The sequence below is a fragment of the Biomphalaria glabrata genome, chromosome 8 (assembly GCF_947242115.1).
Source record: "Biomphalaria glabrata chromosome 8, xgBioGlab47.1, whole genome shotgun sequence".
Lineage (NCBI taxonomy): Eukaryota > Metazoa > Mollusca > Gastropoda > Planorbidae > Biomphalaria > Biomphalaria glabrata.
This window is the reverse complement of record NC_074718.1, coordinates 22,243,431-22,263,548: the sequence shown is the minus strand read 5'-3', so window position 1 is coordinate 22,263,548 and position 20,118 is coordinate 22,243,431. Positions and strand designations below refer to the sequence as shown.

The 20,118-nt window shown below is 39.1% G+C and overlaps 1 protein-coding gene across 5 annotated transcripts in view; it reads left to right on the top strand.

Moving 5' to 3' along the window:
- Positions 1-20,118, top strand: part of LOC106056671 (mucin-17-like) — a 106,295-nt gene that overhangs the window by 60,768 nt on the left and 25,409 nt on the right. Inside the window, exon 1 of one of the 5 annotated variants that reach the window (XM_056038411.1) lies at positions 8,078-9,236. The exons of the other annotated variants lie outside the window; for them this stretch is intronic. The gene's annotated coding sequence lies outside the window, so the exon portion shown is untranslated. Of the gene's footprint in view, positions 1-8,077; positions 9,237-20,118 lie in introns of those variants that run through there. 5 annotated transcript variants of the gene reach the window in all.

The following is a 20,118-nucleotide window of genomic DNA, read 5'->3' as shown; positions in this document are numbered from 1 at the left end:
AAATTAACAGTATGGGGAACAAGGTAGATAAAATGGTGTCTCGAATGAAAGAAGGGGTAGACTCGTTGGTAAAGGAGCAGTTGCCTGTAGACTCGTTGGTCAAGAAGTTGCGTGGTCAAGACTGTGGTTGCACAAACAGTGGTGACGGAGACGCTGGGGATTTGAGCGCCGTCTGTGTCTGTGTTGTGGGCAAGTCTTGTGGTTGTGACTTTCAAGACGAGAAACGTGACAATGATTGCTGTGATGATCTCAACGAGGTGTACCGAATCGAAGGGAAAGAGACAAATGAAGAAACTGAAGACTGTTACGTGCCTGAAGCGTTTGTTCCTGTTGTACCTGTTACCAGTACCTTAACTGAAGTCTGTTATGTGCCTGAAGCGTTTGTTCCTGTTGTACCTGTTACCAGTACCTTAACAGAAGTCTGTTATGTGCCTGAAGCGGATGTTCCTGTTGTACCTGTTACCAGTACCTCAATGAGTCTGACGGAGCAAGACAACGTTGTGTCTGCGTTCAAGCCTGTTGCTATGGACCTTAAAGACCTCTGCCTATCTGTCGGTGCTCACGAGGGAAATTCGAAGCTTGACAACTGCATCCAGAAGTTTAGCATGAACTGTACGTGCGGCGCTTCACATATAGAATTTAGATGCCAAGAAAACCACCAACAGCGCATATGTACTTCTACCATCATCATCGACATTGGCATAGATGAATGTCAATCAAATCACTCTAAATATGAGCTGTCAAGAGAAAGACATTTTTTACTTGAACCTGAAGAGACCTATCTTCTGGACGTAAGACTGTTGTCTGAGGATGACTTCGGTGCTTTGGACTTTGCTTGCAACGTGGCTGCAAGCGAACCTGAAGCTCCCTTGAGAGGCGTCTGTCGGGAAGGTCTGCTGAGACAGCGTGTCCGATCAACGGCTGTGCTGAAGAAAACAGTGCTCGACCCTATCTCTTTGTGTGGCAAACGGCCACGTCATTATCGCAACAACAGCCTGGTCAACTGGAGAAAGAGAAAGCGGCACTGGAAGAAAACAATGCGGATGGCCTCGTGGGGAACACGCTCCCTGCCGCCTGTGGCTCCCACTGATCGACCTCCACCTGAACTGTCAAACCTCAGCTGCAGTGTTTCTTTTCGGGACGAAAAGTGCTAAGACGGGGGCAATGTTATGACTTTGCCATGCGCACCGCCATCCAAGATAGTGCAGAAAGAAGGTGCGCACTATCAGTGACCAGACAAGTCGGATGTTGACATAAGAGACTAACGATTTCCGCCCAAGTAGATAGCCAATATGGAGATGCTGTACTCAAGGCAGATGCCCTTTGTGTTTGTCATGTCTCCATGTAAATAAATGTCTATGTCTCGTTGAGTTGCCTCCCTTAAGTTATTACAATATATACAATACAAGAGTATGTTATTATAGTTATCTGTGCATGTTTTCAAATACCTTTAAAAAAAAAATAACTGTTCTCATTGTGTGTTGTCTGGTGTGATTTGTGCGGTTGACACAGAGCCATACATTGGGTATCAGCAGCCACACGGACTTTAAATGTAACATAATATCAGGGCAGTATCTTATGCGTCAGTTACAGACATTTATTTATCATGGTTTTGTTTCCAGCCATTATTTCCTGGCAGTCCAAAACGAAGTGACAGGTTGGTAAACCTTCGAGTTATTATAGCCAACCCGAAAATGTTCTCGTTTTGTTTGCCTTCTATTCTGATTGAGCTCATTTCTTGCAAAGTATATTACATAACATATTTTTATAGTATAACCATAAGTGCGTGCAAGTACAGATTAATAGAAAACAACAAAACCTTCAGTACTTCAATAGTAAACGTATTCACTTGTTTGTGTGTGTGTGTGCGTGCTGTTAAATCATGGATGCACTTTGACATAATTGATTTAAGTTGAATTGTATTCTGAATGATGACTTAAGTCAAGCATTAAGGGTGGCATACATGTGTCGTACGAATGCCTTTCCATTGCCTCCTATGCGCTATGAATGTCTGGAATTGTTACAAAGTTTGCAGGATGAATGGGATCTTGCTTTACATTATCAAAAAGTCAAAACACCGGCTATCGTTTAGTTATACGTACTTGTCATGCAACTAGATCTGTTGACTTTATCTTGTATCTGCAGTTTTCAAGTTATTGTCATGCAACTAGATCTGTTGACTTTATCTTGTATCTTTAGTTTTCAAGTTATTGTCATGCAACTAGATCTGTTGACTTTATCTTGTATCTGCAGTTTTCAAATTATTGTCATACAACTAGATCTGTTGACTTTATCTTGTATCTGCAGTTTTCAAATTATTGTCATGCAACTAGATCTGTTGACTTTATCTTGTATCTGTAGTTTTCAAGTTATTGTCATGCAACTAGATCTGTTGACTTTATCTTGTATCTGCAGTTTTCAAGTTATTGTCATGCAACTAGATCTGTTGACTTTATCTTGTATCTGCTGTTTTCAAGTTATTGTCATGCAACTAGATCTGTTGACTTTATCTTGTATCTGCAGTTTTCAAGTTATTGTCATGCAACTAGATCTGTTGACTTTATCTTGTATCTGTAGTTTTCTGCTGCACTCCTCTCTGCTACATTCCTCTCTCCTATACTCCTCTTTGCTACACTCCTCTCTGCTACACTCCTCTTTGCTACACTCCTCTCTGCTACACTCTTCTATGCTACACTCCTCTCTGCTACACTCCTCTCTCCTATACTCCTCTTTGCTACACTCCTCTCTGCTACACTCCTCTTTGCTACACTCCTCTCTGCTACACTCTTCTATGCTACACTCCTCTCTCCTACACTCCTCTCTCCTACACTCCTCTTTGCTACACTCCTTTCTGCTACACTCCTTTCTGCTACACTCCTCTCTCTTACACTCCTCTCTGCTACACTCCTTTCTGCTACACTCCTTTCTGCTACACTCCTCTCTCTTACACTCCTCTCTGCTACACTCCTCTCTCTTACACTCCTCTCTGCTACACTCCTCTCTGCTACACTCCTCCCTAATACACTCCTCTCTGCTACACTCCTCTCTCTTACACTCCTCTCTCTTACACTCCTCTCTGCTACACTCCTCTCTGCTACACTCCTCTCTCCTATACTCCTCTTTGCTACACTCCTTTCTGCTACACTCCTTTCTGCTACACTCCTTTCTGCTACACTCCTCTCTGCTACACTCCTCTATGCTACACTCCTCTCTCCTACATTCCTCTCTCTACACTCCTCTCTGCTACACTCTTCTCTCCTACACTTTTCTCTCCTACACTCCTCTCTCCTACACTCCTCTCTCCTACACTCCTCTCTGCTACACTCCTCTCTCCTACACTCCTCTCTGCTACACTCCTCCCTAATACACTCCTCTCTGCTACACTCCTCTCTGCTACACTCCTCTCTGCTACATTCCTCTCTGCTACACTCCTCTCTGCTACACTCCTCTCTGCTACACTCCTCTCTCCTACACTCCTCTCTGCTACACTCCTCTGCTACACTCCTCTCTCCTACACTCCTTTCTGCTACACTCCTCTCTGCTACACTCCTCTCTGCTACACTCCTCTCTGCTACACTCCTCTCTGCTACACTCCTCTCTCCTACACTCCTCTCTGCTACACTCCTCTCTGCTACACTCCTCTCTCCTACACTTCTCTCTGCTACACTCCTCTCTCCTACACTCCTCTCTGCTACACTCCTCCCTAATACACTCCTCTCTGCTACACTCCTCTCTGCTACACTCCTCTCTGCTACACTCCTCTCTGCTACACTCCTCTCTGCTACACTCCTCTCTGCTACACTCCTCTCTGCTACACTCCTCTCCCCTACACTCCTCTCTGCTACACTCCTCTTTGCTACACTCCTCTCCCCTACACTCCTCTCTGCTACACTCCTCTCTGCTACACTCCTCTCTGCTACACTCCTCTCTGCTACACTCCTCTCTGCTACACTCCTCTCTGCTACACTCCTCTCTCCTACACTCCTCTTTGCTACACTCCTCTCTGCTACACTCCTCTCTCCTATACTCCTCTTTGCTACACTCCTTTCTGCTACACTCCTTTCTGCTACACTCCTTTCTGCTACACTCCTCTCTGCTACACTCCTCTATGCTACACTCCTCTCTCCTACATTCCTCTCTCTACACTCCTCTCTGCTACACTCTTCTCTCCTACACTCTTCTCTCCTACACTCCTCTCTCCTACACTCCTCTCTCCTACACTCCTCTCTAAAACACTCCTCTCTAAAACACTCCTCTCTTCTACACTCCTCTCCCTAATACTCAAGCAAGCTAGAATTTTTTATGTATGCGCTTTCATTTTTGCTCAGGGAGTTTTGAAAGTTAGTATGGACTATGAGAAGTATCAAGAGACATACAATAGTATTGGTTTCTTATTTAAACCTAGTCATCAATCCCCCCCCCTTTTTTTTTTGCGTTTTGTTTTCCTTTTTCTCTTCTCTCATCACAACTTGTCAGCAGCCTACTTATTGTGTAGTTCAGGAAAACTTTCGGCGAAGAATTTTTGTGTATTGTTGACTGTGCTACATACGTTCTATGACAGGTATTCAACTGTCTGCATAACTTGTGTGTGGACCAATGTTTGCGGACCAGATCACCATGAATGCACATGTTTAGATACATTACAGAATCAAACATACACTACATACATTTAAAGGCAACTGGGGGAGGAATTATTTTCTCTGTTGAAAGTCTGCGGGTGGTCTTTTGTTATTTCCATTTTGTTGTTGAGATACTGAAGTTTAATTGTAAATGTTAGAATGTCTGCCTTACGATGTCTGCCTTACGATGTCTGTGTATCATCCCGCTTGTATGTGTTAGTGAATTTCAGTGATAGTGTTTAGTTTCATCTTGCTAAGTAAGTCATCCATAAATCTCATCATTTGGATCTGTTCTAGTCTTATCTAATAAACAAAAAACGAGAGAGTATTATACAAACAATCACCACAACATGTCTTTATCAGTCACATTTTAACATTGGAGAAGTGTATTATGTAACCAACTAATCTTGTCCACGTTCTCTCTCTCACTTCCCATTCTGGGATCAAGTTGAAACATTTATTCATTGTCGATAGCAACACACGAATTAGCCGCCAACAATTATTTCTCATTGATTTTTTTTTTTTATTTAAGAGACTTAAAGTATAAATTTTGTGGAGAGATTATTTTGTTGGCTAAAAATTTGAAAGTAACAAAAGAAAACTAAAAACCGTCTAATTTTATATAATTACTTGTATAGCTCAGTGGTTAGCGCGTCATCTTAACGTCAGGAAATTTCGAGACATTGAGTTTGAACTCTGGACTTTAAAAAAAAAAAATTGCTTTTGAAAAGGCAGCACGGAGGAAACAGATTACTTCCCCTGTTTACTCCAAAGATTGGACCCGAGCACTGAGCATGCGAAAAAACAAAAACGGTAATGAAACTATTTCCAATCGCACAAATGTATCAGTGTTAGTGTAGATCTATTGAAAATAACTTCATGGATCAAAATAAGTGATACAATTTCACTCAATATAGTATAAACTTTGTGGGTTTTTTCTTTTCTTTTTTTTTGTTATAAAAAAGTTTTTTTTTTTTTTGACTTGTTCAGAAGAGTAGTGACGTTATTCTGAATGAGTACTTTGTCGTTAGTTGAACATCGATCCTTGAGTTGTAAAGCTCCAATGTCCTTGACCGTCATGTCGCATTAGTTATGACATAATCACGCCACATTTATGGTGAGCCGGTGGTTTGGGTAACCGGGCTCTAGAAGTGACGATTGTTAGCAAGTTGTGATACCTAATGAGACTTATCTAGCAAGTTGTGATACCTAATGAGACTTATCTAGCAAGTTGTGATACCTAATCAGACTTATCTTCTTTTTTTTTTAAACTGCAATCCGCAGTTGGTGTGAACCTGGAGAAGATACTGAAATATGATCTTTCAGGATTGTTGATTCAACTCTCTTATATCTGTTGCTAGAACTGACAGCCCTCACTCGTCTGCTGCTATAACACCGGGTCTCCCGCTTATAATACGAAATAATGACCTGGGATCTCTCTAATATTTCTGCTGTGTCATTCACTGCTGCCTGCCGAGGATGATGAATGTGCTGTTAGCAGGCCACGTCCTGACAGTCCTATGATTGATAAGACCTACATGGCATTGTCCCTATCCCCCCCCCCCTCGTCTCAAGCCCGTCATCTGATACAGGTAACTCTGCTCAATATGACACATACCAGCATTCTTGCCCTTGCTTCCATTACTTTGTTCTGGTACTATTGTAAGACCATTGTTGCCCTCGGATGTGCTTGCAGTCTCGATGTGGGCTTAGGTTACTTCTTCGATTTGATGCTTTGTTTCCTCGAGTTTGTCAAAAGTTGATATTTGAAATCAAATCTTTATTTCCATTTATTAATTTTTTACATTTCTTCGTGAGGAATTTCGTTGACAGTCTGTAGAGGGTTTAGCGTAAAGTAGGGAGTTAGGAGATGACGCTTGATATCTGCCTTCATTGTGCTGCTGATTGGAGGGAAAGAAAAGTACAAACTAGCACGCAAAGCACTTCATTATAGCCATAATAATAATGTGGTGCTAGAAGGCAATAGCAGGAGAAATTGTTCATTCTAAGACTGGAGACCAAACGTTGTTTAGTATGAGTTGAATTTCACAGAATTATGTGCTACATTACACACACATATATGTGCTACATTACACACACAAGTATGTGCTACATTACACACAGAAGTATGAGCTACATTACACACATATTATGTGCTACATTACACACACAAGTATGTGCTACATTACCCTCACATAGTCTCTCAGGAAGTTCATATATATTATAATCTCAGTAAGCTTAGACATAACAGTGACTATTATAGATTAAGACCCATGCCGGTAACACTAAAAAAAATCTCTTGTATGATAACGCTGACTTAAGGACCTCATTTAAAATAAACAACTGCCTTAAGAATATCGAACACTATCCAAAAAATCCAAGGCTACCAACAGGGTTCGCAATGATCAAATACTAAGAACCACTTTTTGACAAGTCAACTTGAAACAGTTTAACACGTTGTGTATCAACCTTGCCGAAAATCCCCGAGCATTATCTTTGAATCCTATCTCTGAGTCTCAAGCTGCGGCATTGTACTGATTCTGTTACATAATAAGCCTTCTAGCCAACAATCTGACTTTATTAAACAGACCCTGGTCAATTGACAGGAAAGGTAATCCATTCTTTCCACTGTATTTAGCTCGTCTTGTCAATGTGAAATACTATTGTGTAATTATTAAATATGAGAGTTTCATGTAAAAGTTCTTTTCAACATTTCTTATGGGACAGATATAATTATTATTCTGAATAGTTTTATATTTGCAGCCCCCACCACATAGTGATGAAGAGATCAGTCTAGGAGTTATCAAATATCTTATTATCGTTTTATTTACTGGCAAGTCTTTCAAAACATTTTAAAACTTTTTTTTGATGTGCATGACTCGGGACAACAATTAATTGGAAATAAACTTTAAAATAAACACTTTATATACCCCCCCCCCGGCCACAACTTACTGGCTACTGGAGGAGGGATGGATTCTTGTCCTAGACATCTTATCTTCTACGTCCTACGCATTTCATATGTCTACATCACTGTAGTGTCCAGGTACTTGAAGCAACCTGGTCCTAAATGTCTGAGGAGCACAAGTCAACATCTACATTAGTTCTGTGAATGTATTTTGAATTGGATGTTGTCCATCCAGTGACATGTCAAACTGTACTATTGGTTTAATCATCGGACTCAAGGCAAAACTTATCACTACTCCAACTTCACTTCTTCTCGTTCTATGGCTCTCTGTTAAAAGGAAAAATAAATCATAGTATTATTATGTTAATAATTATTTTCATTATAAATTTTATTATCCCTTCAAGTGTGTTCTTGCTCCAGTTCTTCAGTTTATCTTGCTGTAAATGATCTATTGGGGGGGTGGGGGGGTTGAATTACCTTTATGATGGCCTTATTATGTTATGATGGCCTTATTATGTTATGATGACCTTATTATGTTATGATGACCTTATGTTATAATGTTATGGTGGCCTTATTATGTTATGATGTTATGATGGCATTATTACATTCTTGTCGAAAATGGTCAAGGCAACGGTAGAAATCATGGCTTGTTTTGTTGACTAAATACTGAATAAGTCTCAACTCTCAAGTGTGACTGTCAACTCGTTATTCTGATCAATTGATGAATTCAACTAAAGTTTCACTAGCACGAGAAATGTTGAGCTATACAAAAGTTTAGCCATTTTTAATGTTTACGACCACAAAGCGCTAAGTCCCGCCATAAAACGTATCAAATATCTGGCAAAGTAATTCTGACGCTCTGTTAGAGACCCGAGGACTGATTCGTGCTTCTATTCTACTGGAAGCTCTAGTCCGTGTCACACAGACCTCTATTGTCACTTCCTTTCTCGCAAAGTCACTGACGCGTTCCGTGAATGGAGTAAGGCTCGAGTGTGAATAGCCTTCACACAATGTGTGTTTAAATTAGTTGACACAGAATGACATAATTATATTTTCTTTATCGGATTGTACTGCATAGGTAATGACGCGGTTGGTTCCTTTGAGGTGGATGGTTTCTTTACATGAACTTAACAACTCAGTTGATAGATTATTCAACCTCCGAGTGTTTGGTTTTGAGTGTTCCTTTACTTGCTGAATTAATTGATTCCTTTACTTCTGAGCTGTCTGATTCCTTTACTTCTGAGCTGTCTGATTCCTTTACTTCTGAGCTGGCTGATTCCTTTACTTCTGAGCTGGCTGATTCTTTTACTTCGAGCTGTCTGATTCCTTTACTTCTGAGCTGTCTGATTCCTTTACTTTTGAGCTGTCTGATTCCTTTACTTCGAGCTGTCTGATTCATTTACTTCTGAGCTGTCTGATTCCTTTACTTCTGAGCTGTCTGATTCCTTTACTTCTGAGCTGTCTGATTCTTTTACTTCCTTCGACACTTGAAATGCGTAGGACGTAAGTATTTTTTTTTAAAGCAACGTCTGCTATAAATAAAATAAGCTGGCTGAATCTTTTACTTCTGAGCTGACGGATTCCTTTACTTGTAAGAGGGTTAGGGTTAGGGCAATGCTCTTGAGCCGACGCTTGTGGTGCGCACTAACGCCTAGTTCCGCATGGAATATGGACGTAATGGGGAGATAACAAGGAGAGACTGTTGATTCCGGGTAAGTTATATAAAGAGAGACAGAACTAAGCGTACTGAGGGTTGCATTGTATCGTTTCGGTTGCATTGTATCTTATTAACTCATGTTTTACTTAATGCTTAAGCTTTTACGATTATGCATTTTCTTTCGTTGAGCTGCTCAAATCCCACTTCTGGACACCTTTACTTGCTTAGCTGATTGATTCCTTTACCACTGAATGGTTGATTTTTAGAATATATTCCAACTCTTATCTCTGTGTTAACAAAGAAGAAAAAGGGACAGGCTATAAAGGATATTTGAGGAACTCCTCACAGGAAATGTGTCGACATCATGTCTGTACTACTTGACGAGGTACTGTGTCGACATCATGTCTGTACTACTTGACGAGGTACTGTGTCGACATCATGTCTGTACTACTTGACGAGGTACTGTGTCGACATCATGTCTGTACTACTTGACGAGGTACTGTGTCGACATCATGTCTGTACTACTTGACGAGGTACTGTGTTCAGCGCTCTGTCCAGTGTGTTTGACGTCATTGATTTATTGACACAGTTTTACAACCTTAGGAGACATACAGTTCTGACTGTTTAAGGGAAGCACTAACAATTCCTTGAGTTTATGTCTAGGTGTCCAAACACATCCAATATCTCGTGACGTTATGCGTTTATCTATAATATAATCTGCCCTAAGGCTTTGCTGGGCTGAAATAGATTATCGGTACTTTGAGCCAGTCAATAATTCCAAATATTATCTATAATATATAACATCAGATTTGTTAGGAATGTTCAGAAGCGAGGTCTAAGCTTGTTTATTTATTTATTTTTGATCGATTTGAGATAAGGGTCTGAGATGTCAATTCTTGTGAGACAAGGATTTTATCGAAGGATCTGAGGAAGTCTAGAAGTCTACTCAGTTCTAAAGGGTACTAAACAGCTGTTGCTTAGAGTAAAATCTTTTGATCATTCATAGTTGGCCAATAGTTTTAGTATTCGTTGTTGGCCACTTTAACTTTTTTATTCATAGTTGGCCACATAACTTTTTTTTAATTCATAAATGGAAGCAACTTTTTTATACTTTGTAGCTTTTTATTCATAGTTGACCACATAACTCTTATTCGTAGTTGGCCGCATAACTTTTTTATTCTTAGTTGACCACTTAACATTTTCGTTCATTGTTGGTCATCATCATCATCATGAAACTCCATTAGAGTGAGGGCTTGAGAGGCTCAAATCCTCTCTTGCAAAAGCCCTGGACAGAAACCCTGCTGTCTTGCGTAGTGCATGAATGTCGCCATACAGGTCGAGAATTTTGGGTTTCCCAGACCTGTCGAGACGGAGATCAGCAAGTCTGGGGCAGTCTAACAGGATATGAGGCACGGTTTCCTCTTCTTCCCCGCAGCGGAGGCACCGTGAATCAAAATTTGGCCACAGCCGCGAGAAATATGGGCCAACAGGACAGTGGCCTGTCCTGCACTGTGCTATAATAGCTTGCTCAGGCCTGGACAGCCTCCACCACGGCGAAGGGCGGTCAGGGCGCCTCATGCGCTCCCAGACTCCACGGGCTTTTTGGGACCTGTCCCAACACTCAAACCACTTTTCCATTTCTGTTTTTTGTATTATAGCCAGGGCTTGATGAAAGCTTACAGCCTCATCAGTGGGTGGAATTTGCCCTCCCTGGTGGGCCAAAGAGTCTGCAATTGTGTTGCCAGTCACACCTATGTGACTCGTTACCCACTGCATAATTACAGGGGTGCCATAGCGTTGTTTAATGTTATGTGAAGCCATGATGACAGTGTTGATATTGGGGGGCCATGGTCCGGGGCTTTGCAAAGCCTGTAGTACAGGTTTTGAGTCAGTGACCACAACAATCTGTGTTGCCCTCAAATGTCCCTCGCCGAGTTGAGAGTCAATGACTTTTAAGGCTTCACAGACTGCCATGGTCTCCGCATCAAAACTGCAAACACTACCACATGGTCCAAAGATTTTGACTGTGTAAGAGCCAAGAAAGTTGATGTAGGCTCCATAGCCTGCTCTTCCAGAATCTATTGATGCCGACCCATCAGTGTATGCAAAAATAGCACTGTGCTTGAAGGTATTAATGGTCTCCAGAGCTAGGATTTGAAGGTCGTTAGATGAACGGCTTTGCTTAGTGGCATTAGGGTCTACTAATTTCAAGCGTATGTCTGGGGTAGTTGGGCGACACCAAGGGGGAAGGGTATGAAAGCGTTGAATGTTTTGTTGGTTGGTGGAGAGGCCAGCTTCATCAGATAGTCTAGTGGCATGATGCATAAAAGACTGCATCTGGATACGTCTTCTGCATCTCCAACCATCCACTAGTTTTCTAGCTGGGAGGTATTCATCCAGCCTTTTATACCGCTCATAGCAGGTCAGTACTGACCTTTCCCTCCTAAGGTTTAGTGGACCTATATTAGCCATTATTTCAGCCGCATTTACTGGACTTGTCCTAAAGGTTCCACAGACAAATCTTAGTGCTTGGGACTGTATTTTATCAAGTTGTTCAAGAGCAGTCCTAGAGCCATAAATTTGCACAGGTAGGCTGTAGTCTATCTGTGATCGGACTGCTCCTAAATACAGGGATTGGAGCATGTCTGCTCGGGCTCCCCACTTCGTGGATGCCAGCTTCCGCACAATGCAAAGTTTCCCTGAGGCCTTTCTTACAACATCCTGGATGTGCTCACACATTTTTAGTCTGCGATCTAAAGTTACACCAAGGTACTTGGATAGCTTTCCCATGCTGAGAGCCACTCGTTGAGGGAGAGCTGGAAAGGTTGCCCGAGAATGCCAGTCCCGAGCGTGAACAGAGAATAGACCGTCTTGGAGGTGCTTATTTCTAGCCTCCATTTTGTGTATATGAGCAGAGCGTATGGAGATCTTCTTGTAACACTTTTTGTATAGAGGTTGCGCTCCTTCCGGATTTCCAAAGGACAATATCATCAGCATATAGCAGCTTTTGGCATTTTAGCTGAGCCGGTAGGTCATTTATGAAGGCCGTTAAAAGGGCGCATGACAGGACGGAGCCCTGGGGGAGGCCGTGCTCGAGGGTCATTTCCCCTGAGACTTCTCCGTACATCTTTGTTCTTATTGTACGCTCTTGTAGGAAGTCTCTAATCCAGTAATATATCCGTCCCCGCACCCCCACGGCTCTTATCTTATGAAGCAAACCAGGCCGCCATACTTTATCATATGCCTGTTTTAAGTCAATGAAGACTGCGTATGTGCTTTCGGTCCTTTGGAATCCATCTGCTACGCTCTGCACAAAGATGTTGACTTGGACTATAGCGGACATTCCAACCCTGAAACCAGCCTGTTCTGGAGCTATAAGACGGCACTCTCAAGGTACCAAACCAGACGCTCATTTACCATTTTTTCAGCCATCTTTCCCACACAAGATGTGAGTGAGATGGGCCTGTAGCCCTCAGCAGTGGAAGCATCTTTTCCCTTTTTTGGTATAGGAATAATGATGGCACGTTTCCAGGCCCTGGGCAGATGACCATCTGCCCAGGTTCTATTTACGAATGCCAAGAGCACGGCCCTTCCTTTCCCCCCTACATGCTTAAGCATTTCGGGGGTGATACCATCCGGCCCGGGAGCCTTTTTAAGCTGGCATTTCCTTATTGCAGCATTAAGCTCGCCTATCGAGAATGGGGAGTTCATCGTTCCCTCAGCACTTTCGGTCTGTGGTTCCTTTCGGTCTTTTTTTTCATCAGCTTTGCGAGCTTTATCAATGGCTTTGGACATTGGGGACTTCTTTGCAGCCTTGTTGATCTTAGCAAAATATTTGTTCAACAAGGTGGCAATTTTCTTCTTCGATGAAATGGTTACCCCACTGGTTGAAGATAATGGGGTTGCTGTTTTCATACGCCCAGCATTTTCGAGATTTCTCAGAAGACTCCAAGCCTTAGAGCTATCCCTTAGGTTTAACCTTGCACAGGTGTTGGTCCAACGTTCTCGTTTTTCCCTGTTAACAGACGTTTTGACTAGTAGGCTGAGTCTGTTGTATTTCTGCCTGAGTGTTGGATTGTTTGGGTTCTTTTGGACCTTTTTGTATGCCCTTCTCCGAGCCATAACAATTTTCGTTCATTGTTGGTAACATGTATAGAAATATCAAAATGTACTGCAGAATATTATGCATATGACCATTTATGACAACAATACCAATAAGCATTTCTGACTAAAAATACACTGATCTAGATTTGGTGCTTGACCTAACAAAAAATGCTACGTTTGACAAGTGTACACAACAACAATAAAAGAACTCTAGCTTGTACACAATGCATTGAATGCAGTGTTTCTCAAACAGAACGATATGGGGCTCACTTGGAAGGAAAGATTACAATTAATCTTAGCCACTCTACGGCACAAGAAACTCTTATCGCCTCTCTTTGTTCTCACTAAGGTCGTGTTTATCTTTCATTCCGTACGCCAGGTTTTTGATCTATTCACACGGCACATAAACACACTTGTTTGCAGTGGTCGTTTAAGTTCTAGTACGAAGCACCCTTCCGCCGTGCCCCCTCTAGCCACTGCCTGAGATTAGCACAATAGTTCTAAATCATGACATAGCGAATTAGTTGCCGAGAAGACGACATGGTCCAGATGTATTATCTAGGGTCAAGTTAGGCCTACAAGTCCGTTGTAGACTGCACTGTCTGGAACATATTGAAAAATGATTTTACATTAATAGTTTTAAGCGAAAGAAAAAAAAAACACTCAAACAACCTCAACGCTGATATTGAATTTTCTTTTTTTTTTAATACCTCAATTCAAGCCAGAACTTCATGCAGGGTGGGTGGGGAAAAGGTGGAACCTGAACGCTGATCTCAAAAACGGCTTTAACGATTTTTCAAGAAATTTAATAGTTGATGTATCTCACTAAGAAAAGAATTACTAGCTCGATGACCACACGGGGAAAATTCTAGTTTGACCGGTTTAATTTTTTTTCTAGTAAAAAAAAATAAAATAAATTTAATTTGGCTTGGGAACTAGATCTAGGTCTAGATCCAACATCGCTTTTGAAAGGACTATGGCGTTCTTGAAAGGACTATCGCATTCAAGAATTTCCAAATGTAAGGCTTTATTGATTCAAGAGTTTAATAAATTTAATGTTCATCATCTTCTTAGTCTAGATCTACAGGCCTATCATTGGAATATATAAAGTGTAGTAGATCTAGACATTGGCTTAACCAGGATTCTTTCTAGTGGGTCGGGAGGAGAAGGGGTAAAAAATGTTTCACTGTTTAAGTTTATTGATAATCTAGATCTAGATCTTAACAGTTCTAAATCAGCAGTCTAGATTTAGTTCTAGATGTGTCTAGAGTGAAAGTGCTAATAAATGACAAAGCATTTACAATTATACAAGAGCCATAACAAAATGTATTCACTATTTAAAACTTTTATTTAGAAATATTTTTAAAAAAATTCGACAAACTTTAATATTACTGTTTAATCAAGAGTATATTAAAAACTTTCTGGCAAGAGGTACACATTTCAGAATGATATGTTAGATAATATGTTTCAGAAACTAACCCAACTTCTGCTACTTCATCTAGGTGTTGTTAATAATCTGGTTGGTCTAGCTCTAAACAGCTACTACATCTAGGTGTTGTTAATAATCTGGTTGGTATAGCTCTAAACAGCTACTACATCTAGGTGTTGTTAATAATCTGGTTGGTCTAGCTCTAAACAGCTACTACATCTAGGTGTTGTTAATAATCTGGTTGGTCTAGCTCTAAACAGCTACTACATCTAGGTGTTGTTAATAATCTGGTTGGTATAGCTCTAAACAGCTACTACATCTAGGTGTTGTTAATAATCTGGTTGGTCTAGTTCTAAACAGCTACTACATCTAGGTGTTGTTAATAATCTGGTTGGTATAGCTCTAAACAGCTACTACATCTAGGTGTTGTTAATAATCTGGTTGGTCTAGCTCTAAACAGCTACTACATCTAGGTGTTGTTAATAATCTGGTTGGTCTAGCTCTAAACAGCTATTACATTTAGAACTATACCGATGTAGGTATCTTTTACAAACAAAACTTTTGTCCATACACAGAGTCAGAAGCTGGATGTAGAAATAAAAAGGAAATTATAATTGAAAGAAGATACAACTCACTAAAATACACATCTCCTCCAACTTTCACTTTTTTGTATTACGACAGACACCTCATGGTTTCATCAGAAACTCTTCAGCCTACACAACCAAACACATCCGCCCGCCATACTTTCCCCATAGTTACATCAGAAACATGCACACACACACACACACTCCCGAACAGAGATTTTTGGCTCGGAAATGCATCTAGTTAAGTTTAAATGGGAGTCGGTAATATGAAGAACTGGGGCTCAAAACGTTGAGTCCATATCCCAATCAACTATTGTAAACTACAGTTGTGCATTCATTTCTCTCTCTCTCTCTCTCTCTCTATCTGGATGTTTTAAACATGTAATGGTAGGATTTTATGCTCTTATGCTACTTACAAATACAATAAATGTAACTAGATTGGTCAACCCAATAAATGGAGTCCACTTTGATTTACAGGAGGTTGCTCAAAAACTACATACGTCGTTGACTACTGAATAAATAGTCTAATGCATGTTATACTGCAGGACATCTATTTTAACTATTCAAATGACAAAGTCTGTTAGTTGTGAGCATAGAATGGGCTGATCACACTCAAGGTTTAGTAGAGAACAAAAATTAGTTGGATGAAAAGCAAGTTTAAGTATAGGTCATGACCTCAAGTTCTTCACTGATAACAAACTGCAGCTATCATTGGTTCAATGATTGTCTGAACCATGCCACTCTCTGTATTTAGTGATTTAGACAAGGTATGCTGAGCACACCTGTCACCACCAAACAGTCTCTAGTTTTTCTCTTCAAACATTTTGCTTTACCCGCTTACCACCTCATCTCCCCTCGCCATTAGGTGCGGTCAACGAATTCACTCAAACTGCTAATACGCCCTTTCAAGGGTCTCCATTTGATGTTCTGTGCAGCTAGGGAGGAGTGGTACACTAAGAAAGATATTAAAGATAAACTCAATGGAAAACTCAATTAACATGGATGTGCTACAGGAGATTTACCAGGTAGATTTGAAGAGATCAGACCCACCTCAGCTAGACCATGTAATCCTTTTGACTTTTCTAGCGCCCCGACACTTAATCTCTCGGAATAACCTAAGAATATTTTAATCACATGTACTCGAATAATATATTTTTTGTTTCAATGCCACATAAAAAAAAAAAAAAGAATCACTTTCAGACTAGGAGACTATAAAGTGTGCAGTGAATCTATTTGATAAAGTCATAACTTTATCAGATACAATCTTCTTAGTAGAAATATGAAGAGTTTATTTTAATATCAAATTTACCTAAAAATGTGATCATATATTCACGTTTAAAAAATTAATTAAACCGTATATTGGATAACAAGAGGCTTGACACAACAACAAAAAAAAAAAAATGTATATATTGAAAGCATTTTTAATTCTCAAAATTATGACAGTTCAGTCTGGAGATTGGAATTTAACATTACGCATTTCGGTAGCATATTGATTGTGTTCTTTGTTAATACATGTCTATATTATACTTATATCATACCACTGAATGACTGACTTATGGATCAAAAGAACTGCCAGGGATTCGTATGAAATTTCGTACATTTTAGGTGCTGGCTAAGACGAGGCTTTGACAGATTTGCAATTCGCCAAAAAACCGCAAGCTTTCTATCAAACCTTTGTATTTTATCTTAGGTATTTCCCCAAAAGGCCGCAGTCTTTATAGAAAGCAAAAATAAAAATTGCACAAAAATTCCGTAATTTTTAAAGCGAATTCTTTCTTTTCCCCTAAGTCTACTTTTTAGCGGCCCCCGTAAGTGGAAAAAGCCGCTATTAGGTTTGTGCAAAATGTCCGTCTGTCCGTCTGTCCGTCTGTCACACTCAGATCTCGAAAACTAGAAGAGATATGAAAAATATTATTTCATCATTAAATCCGGCTTGAAAAGTTTAGGTGCAACGGCTACTTTTGGTTTTCTAAAAGCAAACCGTTTAATTTATAAAATTAATTATGCAAGCGATTTTTTCATAAAAATACACCAATTCTAAAACAATTACGTAAATGTAAGGGAGGCAATGTTACAATATGCTAACAAAGATGGACAATTTTTGTGTATTTTCAGTATCACTAAGTCAAATATATTTTTAAAATGTACAGGAAATGTTTACAACAAATACAAATAATAGTTAAAGACGTTTTTTCTGGTCAACTAGCTGCTAAAATTAAAAGAAAACATTTCTGTTTGTTTATAAAGGCTAATAATGCACTTTGTATGTAAATATCACGCACATTTTTTTAAATGGACTTTTTATGCAGCGATTTTCGTGCAGTAGCGTAACGTCGCAACATGATCAGGTGCTAAACCAATTCCTTAAACTTTTTTTTAAAATCAGATTTTATTTATTTTTTGTTTAGTGCCCCCATCCGAATAAAAGAAGCTTATTTTTGTGCGTTTTGTCTGTTGGTCGGTCTGTCCGTCACGATTAGATTTAAAAAACTAGAACTCTAAAAGCTATTGAAAATCTGATTTACCCTTTAATGTTCCTCCCATAACATCTCAATAGTTTTAAGTATCTAAAATTGATTGTTCCGGATTTTTTTGTGCAAAACTAATCAACGCCAACAAATGTTTGTTTGCTCTTCTAACTTATATTACATTCCATTTCCATGCTTAAACGTTGCAAAAACACATTATCAATAATATGTTGTTCCGTTTTTTATGTAAATAGCATATTAATGCTAAATCATAATCTCTATACTGACTTATATTTCATTAAGTGTAAAAATGTTCCGGATATTGTTTTATAAAACATGAATTATGCCTAATGATTGTTTGAAATCGCATAAGGCTTTTAAAAAAAGTAATTTACTAGAATTGATTACTGAAAATTACTTTTTTAGACATTTAATTTTCTTGTAAAACATAACATAGAAGTTTTGTAATCGATAAAGAAAGTTCCGGATTTTGTTTCTTACAAATCGTCGCCAGAAATTTCCGAATTTATTTAAAAATCTACTAACGCCAAATAATTGTTTCAACTCCCTCTTCTAATTAATAAACAAATAATCTTCTCATTTACGAAATAATGTTTTTACGGATTTTTATGAAAAATATTTTAACTCACTACTCTCTTACAGTACATTTAACTTTCTACCTAAAACATTAAAAAATCTAATTATCGTTAATATTATGTTCCGATTTTTAAGGAAAACAGAATCCAAACACCAAAGTAAGGTATGAAAATCTCTCCACGTGGCTGTAGTACATCTAATTTTTATACGAGACCATCCAAAAAATTTAATTAACGGTATTACATTTATCTGAAATTCTCTTTTTCTTTTACTATTTATACAAACATCCGGAACAATCTATTATATAAACTTTTCAATTGTGTTCATACCTAAAAATTATTGCGATGTTTTGAAACGTAAAATAAAGGTTAATCAATTTTTAATAACTTTTAGTTGTTTTTTTTTATATCAAGATAACGGACAGACCGACTGACAGACAAAACGCAAAAACAATGTGGCTTTGATCCTTTTCAAATAATATCTATTAGAACTCAGTGCACCAATGTCTATGAACCCTCGTTAAATATCTCGTGTAAATAAAGACATTTTTTTTTATGGTACCGGTACTAGCCTATTGTGAGGTAATGGAATTTTTTTTCTTTGACGTCATATGAATGGACTCTTTAAATGTAATGTTAAAAGAACGCACTCGGTGCACCAATGTCTATTAACCCTCGAAAAAATTGCTTGTATTAATGAAAACATATTTTAGTCTAACTAAGCCGTGTGACGTAGTGTTTTTTTTCCTTTGACGTCACATGGAATGAATTCTTTAAATGAAATGCTAAAAGAACGCACTCGGTGCACCAATGTCTATGAACAATCGAGAAATGGCTCGTGTTGATAAAGGTGATTTTTAGTCTAGCTAGGCCTTGTGACGTAGTGTTTTTTTTTCCTTTGACGTCATATGGAATGAATTCTTTAAATGAAATGCTAAAAGAACGCACTCGGTGCACCAATGTCTATGAACACTCGATAAAACGCTCGTAATGATGAAGGCGATTTTTATTCTAGCTAGGCCGTGTGACGTAGTGTTTTTTTTCCCTCTGACGTCATATGGAATGAATTCTTTAAATGAAATGCTTAAAGAACGCACTCGGTGCACCAAAGTCTATGAACACTCTATAAATGGCTCTTATAGATGAAGGCGATTTTTAGTCTAGCTAGGCCGTGTGACGTAGTGTTTTTTTTTCCATCTGACGTTATATGGAATTAATTCTTCAAATGAAATGAAAAAAGAACTCGGTATAGTAATGTTTATTAAGCCTCGTTATGTGACTCGCGTTTAAAAAAGGAATGATATCTTGATTTAGATCTAATCTAGATTTTTTAAACTAGATCTAGATTTTTATTACAGTATATCTAGATCTGGATTTATATTCTAATTAAAATTATTTTAGAGTCTAGATCTAGAATTTCTAGATCTAGTTTAGACTAAAATAGACTAGATTAAGATGTAGAATTTCAATTTCTAAACTTAAAGTGTAAAAAAAAAGTGTAGATTTTCATTTCCAAACGTTTTGATCAATATTGTAATGTTTTAATATACTAAAACTAATCTACTATTTTTTTATTAAATTTAAATTTACGGCAAATGAATCTTTGAAACATTATTACTTTTGACCATCGGATGGCTGCCTGGTCGTGCGGTTTGCGCGCTGGACTGTCGTTCAGATTTATGGATGGCCCAGGGTTCAAACCCTGCCCGCTCCCATCCCCCGTCGTCCTGCGGGAGGTTTGGACTAGGAAGTAATT